Source organism: Crinia signifera, chromosome 5 (assembly GCF_055691185.1).
Source record: "Crinia signifera chromosome 5, ASM5569118v1, whole genome shotgun sequence".
NCBI classification, from domain to species: domain Eukaryota; kingdom Metazoa; phylum Chordata; class Amphibia; order Anura; family Myobatrachidae; genus Crinia; species Crinia signifera.
This window is the reverse complement of record NC_139221.1, coordinates 221,248,435-221,256,695: the sequence shown is the minus strand read 5'-3', so window position 1 is coordinate 221,256,695 and position 8,261 is coordinate 221,248,435.

Genomic DNA, 8,261 nt, shown 5'->3' with positions numbered 1-8,261 from the left:
ACTGTATCAATCTATTTTTATATGATTTGTAACCTAGTGCATATGGACCTCATAACTCATTGTTTGTTAATACAAAGGGTTGTACTAAGTTTTGAAAAGAGATAAAGTGGAGAGTGAAAAAATACCGACTGATCAACCAGCTCCCAACTGTAATAATTTCAACAAAGCATGAACATGGCACTTTGGAGCTGACTGGTACTTTACCTCTGTCCACTTTATCTTTCTCCAAGGCTTATTACATCTCCCACTGGGATAGATGTATGATGCAGTGATAAGGGAGGAGAAGTGAGTCCATGGAGAAGTTACACATGGCAACCAATCAGCTGCTCTCTATATAATTTTATAATATGCAAATTATAGATGTTACGTCAGTGCTGATTGGTTGCCATGGGCAACTTCACACGGGCTCACTCTTCCTCCCCTATCACTGCTTTATACATATGCCCCACTGTGTCTGATCATTCATATTTCTTTAAAATAAAATTTGATTTGTACAAAACTTTATCCTAACTTCTCTCTTTGCACTGCGCAGCCTGACAGTATAATGTAACAATTACGAAACATGGTCAAAGAAATGCTAAGAACTATCTGTCTGAGCACGTTTTTGATGATGACAGGGATTGACAACTGCCAAATTGTCAAATACGTCTCAGGGAGGATACAGTATATATCACTTTTCTGACATCACTTTTTTGTCTTTGATGAAGACAGGATGGTGCAACTATTCTAGTGATACAAATGACTTTGGATTCTGACCTATATTTTGTTTTATATATTTTGTAACACATTCATTGTATAATTGTGGAATATAAACCCATTCTATATAGTAAGGAAATATTTATCCCATACAGTATGAACTATTTGTAAGTGGGTTTTTTTTTTTTTTTTAAATCAGATTCCTTTTTTCAGGACAATGAACTCTTTGCTGAGAGAGTCAAATTTCCGAGAGATAATGAAATTGGATGTGGTTTAAAGGACCAATGATATTTAGGTAGACATTATTATATGGTCGACATGCATTAATTTGACAGGTACAATAGGTTGACTGGTACATAATTATTTTATACCAAATTATACCAAATTGGCTATATAGTAATAAAAGATGATCCACAGTTTAGAGGTCAGTATACCATTATGGTAGGGGAAATGACTACAGGGGTCTGGTGAGTTTTTTGAGCATCTACAGCCTAAACCCTAACCCATCACCCCACAGCCTAACCATAAAAATCCCCATTAGTGCTTAACCCTAACCTTCAACCTATTGACTGTTGACCTATACACTGTCTATATATCATTTGGATACTAATGAAATTCATTAGTTTAAGTAAGGGAATACATATGACTGACCGGGAAGGGAAGCTGGCAGTCAGAATACCAACACTGGTATCCCAATCAAGGGCATCTCAACAGGGTTCCTGTAAGTGTGTTTACTTTCTTCCAGCTTCTCCCAACCTTAACCCTCCTTTACTACAGCCTATCCTCCCCATTAGTGCCTAACCTTTGTACATCCTAACTCTCCCTCCACAGCCTAAACCTAACCCCCTCTTCTAAGTGCCTAACCCTCCCTTTGTCAAAAATCAAAACAAACAAATCACCAGGGCCAGATGGGATTCACCCTTGGGTACTAATTGAATTAAGGGAGGAACTAGCGACCCCTCTATATTACATTTTTGATAAGTCACTATCATCGGGTAAGGTACCAAAAGACTTGAGAATAGCAGAGGTAGTGCCAATATTAAAAAAAGGAAAAAGGGATGACCCAGCTAATCACAGACCTGTGAGCTTAACATCAATAGTGGGTAAAATATTTGAAGGACTTTTAAGGGATGGTATCCAGGAATATTTAGACCTTAATAGTTTACTTAGTATTAACCAGCATGAGTTCGTGAAAAATCGATCATGCCAAACAAATTTACTAGGCTTCTATGAGGATGTTAGCAAAAACCGTGATAATGGAAACGGATATAGACTCCAGCAGTGGCAGGGATGCCAAAAATACAGCGGGAGCCGGGCGACCTCACATGGGTGCCCGGAAAGTAACGGGAACCGGGCAGACCCCATTTGGTTGCCTGGTGGGGTTTTATTCACCTCCGGGCAGACACCCCCCACCAGACACCCTTCCCCCGCGCGCATCCCCACTCACCTCCGCCTTTACTTGTAGCTGGCGTGCGGGGAGACTGCCATCAGGGGTGTGCAGGAGGAGGTGCATATCTCGGCAGTGGTCGTGGTCCTCTTCTGGTGCTGGCAGTAAAATGCCTCTGGCGCCGGTAATTGGTTGAGAAACCGCTGCTAGCTTTCTCCGTGGAGAGTCTTTAATAAAGCTGCTGCAGCAATAACTTATATGAAGCTCCTGCTGCACAGCAGGTTCCAGCACTCCCTACAGCAGGGGTCAGGAACCTTTTTGACTAAGAGAGCCATGAAAGCAAAATATTTGGAAATTTATTTCAGTGAGAGCCATATAATATATTTTAAAAGTGAATTCAACGAAATGTCAGTATAAAACGCCTCTGAATTTATTCTTTTAAATAATGTTGTTATAATACTCACCATTAATGCGAGCAGTATAACACACATAATGCCCCCAGCAGTATACCCCACATAATGCCCCCAGCAGTATACCACACATAATGCCCCCAGCAGTATAACACACACATAATGCCCCCAGCAGTATAATAGAAGTGCACAGAATGCCCCCAGCAGTATACCACACATAATGCCCCCAGCAGTATAACACACATAATGCCTCCAGCAGTATACCCCACATAATGCCCCCAGCAGTATACCACACATAATGCCCCCAGCAGTATACCACACATAATGCCCCCAGCAGGAACACAGATAATGCCCCCAGCAGTATAACACACATAATGCCCCCAGCAGTATAACACACATAATGCCCCCAGCAGTATAACACACATAATGCCTCCAGCAGTATACCCCACATAATGCCCCCAGCAGTATAACACACACATAATGCCCCCAGCAGTATAACACACACATAATGCCCCCAGCAGTATACCACAGATAATGCCCCCAGCAGTATAACACACACATAATGCCCCCAGCAGTATAATAGAAGTGCACAGAATGCCCCCAGCAATATACCACACATAATGCCCCCAGCAGTATACCACACATGATGCCCCCAGCAGTATACCACACATAATGCCCCCAGCAGTATACCACACATAATGCCCCCAGCAGTATACCACACATAATGCCCCCAGCAGTATAATAGAAGTGCACAGAATGCCCCAGCACAAACTTACTGCTGTAAGTTACACTCACCGTCAGTGTCCAAAAGCCTCCAGCACCCGTGTGGCGCGCAGTGATTCCCCACGTGTCAGCAGAGGTGGGGAGCCTATCAGCGCGGCGGGCAGCCTGTCAGCACGGCGGGTGTGGGATGTAGCTGGAAGAGCCTACAGTACACACTGCGGCGTATCAGCTCTTCCACCCACATCCCCCCCCCCGCCGCCGCGCTGACGGCTCAATCCATTCCCCCGATGTCAGCCGCGTATCCTCATAGAAAGGGGATAAAAAATCAGGCAGTCTGCGAGCCATATGCAATCATCAAAAGAGCCACACCTGGCTCGCGAGCCATTGGTTCCCGACCCCTGCCCTACAGGAACATTTTTCCGCCACTGGGGCTGCCCTTCTGTTTCTCCCTGCTGGCTGCTGCAGCAGGTATTTTTTGGGCGCCCCACCGACACTGGCTCCCCCAAGCCACGGCGGGGTCTGCAGCACCATTGTTATGCCACTGGTTTAGCCACAGACTCTGTGTAATCCATGGGCATCCCAATTCAAAGAGATGGTATGATAAGTCTAATTGTGTAGCACTAAACCACGCGTACTGTATCAATCTATTTTTATATGATTTGTAACCTAGTGCATATGGACCTCATAACTCATTGTTTGTTAATACAAAGGGTTGTACTAAGTTTTGAAAAGAGATAAAGTGGAGAGTGAAAAAATACCGACTGATCAACCAGCTCCCAACTGTAATAATTTCAACAAAGCATGAACATGGCACTTTGGAGCTGACTGGTACTTTACCTCTGTCCACTTTATCTTTCTCCAAGGCTTATTACATCTCCCACTGGGATAGATGTATGATGCAGTGATAAGGGAGGAGAAGTGAGTCCATGGAGAAGTTACACATGGCAACCAATCAGCTGCTCTCTATATAATTTTATAATATGCAAATTATAGATGTTACGTCAGTGCTGATTGGTTGCCATGGGCAACTTCACACGGGCTCACTCTTCCTCCCCTATCACTGCTTTATACATATGCCCCACTGTGTCTGATCATTCATATTTCTTTAAAATAAAATTTGATTTGTACAAAACTTTATCCTAACTTCTCTCTTTGCACTGCGCAGCCTGACAGTATAATGTAACAATTACGAAACATGGTCAAAGAAATGCTAAGAACTATCTGTCTGAGCACGTTTTTGATGATGACAGGGATTGACAACTGCCAAATTGTCAAATACGTCTCAGGGAGGATACAGTATATATCACTTTTCTGACATCACTTTTTTGTCTTTGATGAAGACAGGATGGTGCAACTATTCTAGTGATACAAATGACTTTGGATTCTGACCTATATTTTGTTTTATATATTTTGTAACACATTCATTGTATAATTGTGGAATATAAACCCATTCTATATAGTAAGGAAATATTTATCCCATACAGTATGAACTATTTGTAAGTGGGTTTTTTTTTTTTTTTTAAATCAGATTCCTTTTTTCAGGACAATGAACTCTTTGCTGAGAGAGTCAAATTTCCGAGAGATAATGAAATTGGATGTGGTTTAAAGGACCAATGATATTTAGGTAGACATTATTATATGGTCGACATGCATTAATTTGACAGGTACAATAGGTTGACTGGTACATAATTATTTTATACCAAATTATACCAAATTGGCTATATAGTAATAAAAGATGATCCACAGTTTAGAGGTCAGTATACCATTATGGTAGGGGAAATGACTACAGGGGTCTGGTGAGTTTTTTGAGCATCTACAGCCTAAACCCTAACCCATCACCCCACAGCCTAACCATAAAAATCCCCATTAGTGCTTAACCCTAACCTTCAACCTATTGACTGTTGACCTATACATTGTCTATATATCATTTGGATACTAATGAAATTCATTAGTTTAAGTAAGGGAATACATATGACTGACCGGGAAGGGAAGCTGGCAGTCAGAATACCAACACTGGTATCCCAATCAAGGGCATCTCAACAGGGTTCCTGTAAGTGTGTTTACTTTCTTCCAGCTTCTCCCAACCTTAACCCTCCTTTACTACAGCCTATCCTCCCCATTAGTGCCTAACCTTTGTACATCCTAACTCTCCCTCCACAGCCTAAACCTAACCCCCTCTTCTAAGTGCCTAACCCTCCCTTTGTCAAAAATCAAAACAAACAAATCACCAGGGCCAGATGGGATTCACCCTTGGGTACTAATTGAATTAAGGGAGGAACTAGCGACCCCTCTATATTACATTTTTGATAAGTCACTATCATCGGGTAAGGTACCAAAAGACTTGAGAATAGCAGAGGTAGTGCCAATATTAAAAAAAGGAAAAAGGGATGACCCAGCTAATCACAGACCTGTGAGCTTAACATCAATAGTGGGTAAAATATTTGAAGGACTTTTAAGGGATGGTATCCAGGAATATTTAGACCTTAATAGTTTACTTAGTATTAACCAGCATGAGTTCGTGAAAAATCGATCATGCCAAACAAATTTACTAGGCTTCTATGAGGATGTTAGCAAAAACCGTGATAATGGAAACGCTGTAGATGTGGTCTTCCTATATTTTGCTAAAAATGTTGATACAGTACCACACAAGAGGTTGATAAATAAAATGGAGGACCTGGGATTAGGGGCAAGAATCTGTAGATGACTGGCTGTGTAATAGAGAACAAAGAGTGGTTGTGAACAGTGCCATATCAAATACGATACCAATACTAAGTGGAGTGCATCAGGGTTTGGTACTAGGGCCCATTTTATTTAACATATTTATAAATTATATTGGGCTGGGAATACTCAGCAATGTATCCATCTTCGCTGATGACACTAAACTAAGTAGAGTTATTAAATCAACCGAGGATGTGTCTACGCTTCAAAATGATCTTAACATTCTAGATGAGTTGGCAAAAAAGTGGAAGATGAGGTTCAATGTGGATAAATGCGAAGTTATGCAGCTTGGGAGACATGACCAGTGTGCTAGTTATAACCTAAGCGGGGAGGCATTGGGTAATTCAGTACATGAAAAGGATCTAGGAGTCCAAATAGATAACAAACTGGGGTGTAGTGCTCAATGTCACATAGCAACAAAAAAGGCCAACAGAATTCTAGCATGCATTAAAAGGGTAATGTTAAATAGGGACTCAAAATTAATCATGCCACTGTACAAAGCATTGGTTAGACCTCCCCTTAAATATGGAGTACAATTCTGGGCCCCACACTATAAAAAGGACATCATAGAACTAGAAAAAGCCCAAAGAAGAGCAACAAAGCTAATTAGGGAAATGGAGAATTTAAGCTACAAAGATAGATTGAGCAGATTGGGACTATTTACACTATAGAAGAGGCGTTTAATAGGGGGCATGCTCAACATGTATAAATATATCAAGGGCCAATATAAGGAACTGTCAAGCACCCTTTTTACTGCAAGGAAGGTATCTAGGACACGAGGGCACAAGTTTAGATTAGAAGAAAGAAGATTTTGTTCCCTTAGAAGGAAAAATGTCTTTATGGTCAGAGCAGTCAAACTGTGGAACTCTCTTCCTGGAGAAGTGGTGTCGGCAGACACAATAAATACGTTTAAAATAAGGTTGGGCAAACATTTATTGATTAAAAACATCCAAGGGTACAAATAAGAATCATAATATGTCTTTAACAATATCAGAATATACTATATAACAAGGGATAAGCTATTAAAACCTAGGTTGAACTCATTGGACGCAAGTCTTTATTCAGCCTTATCTACTATGTAACTATGTCTATGTAACTCTCCGCAGCCTAATCCTAACCTCCCACAGCTTAACCATAAGTTCCCTCTAGTGCCTAAACCTAGCCCTGCCCCACAGCCTAACCCTAACCAATTCCACATACTTATGATTGAAATACAGCATTTAGGATTCCAACATTGCCCTCTCTATCGATATCAGGATTCTGGCCGCAGTCTTCTGCCTGCGAGTGGGGATTCTGGCATCAGTATTCTGACTTCCTTTATCCTGACAGCCATGATGTTATCTGCATCCCAGTCTAGGTATAGTATTTTAAATCTATATTTCATTATACAGTAAAAGAAGATAACTTATTGCTATGCACCTGTAAAGTGAGATGTGTAAATATAAGGTTTCCATCACCAAACATAGCAAACATAGTATAACATGAACATAATAATCGACTTTATGCCATGGGAATCTTAAGACAAAACCAAACTTCAGCTTGATTAAAACAGCATGATGAAACCAGAAACTCACAATAGTGGGAAATTTCCCCAGGCTATAGTAAGTAAAAGCTTAAAAAAATAACACAACCATACTTACAAACCTCAGTTCAATGTTGCTTTTGGCCAGTCTTTAAAGACATGGAAGAAAACAAAAATAAATCAGCAAGAAAGTACAGATTAGATCATTTATAAGGTAAAAATGTGAGTGGAACAGGTAACATATAACTTTTAACTGGGTGTTATAGAGCATATCTAGGGTTTAAGGTGAAAATGTAAAGCAGCACTGACCCTTAGTGTAAAGCACACCGACCTTTACATTAACTTTGAAACTGTTTTAAGGGGGTTATTCAGACCTGATCGCTGTTCTGTGAAATTGCAGAGCCCTATGATCGGTAGTCACCTCCGTGCCAGAGTGAAAACCCGCCCTGTACAAGGCTGCATTGGGTCGCGAAAATAACACAGATCAGCAAATAACTGCAAATTCATACACAACTTACTCAACATCAAATGTTTTTTGTAGTCTGTGCATAACCCAGAACCTACACTGCCTGTACGATAGAAAGAGGCTGATCAAGGCCAGAGCTGGCGTAACATGCCCTCCCACCTGGGCACACCTACATTGTCCTGATACTCCCAGATAACTGCCGGTTACCACCCCCAAATGCTGGCTTCCTGTTCGTCCACTTGCGAATGGCTTGCGATCAGAAAACCCACTGTATTTTATCAGTGAATGGTCTCGCGTATGAGCACTGTGATCGATGTGCAGTCACTCCATAACAGGCCA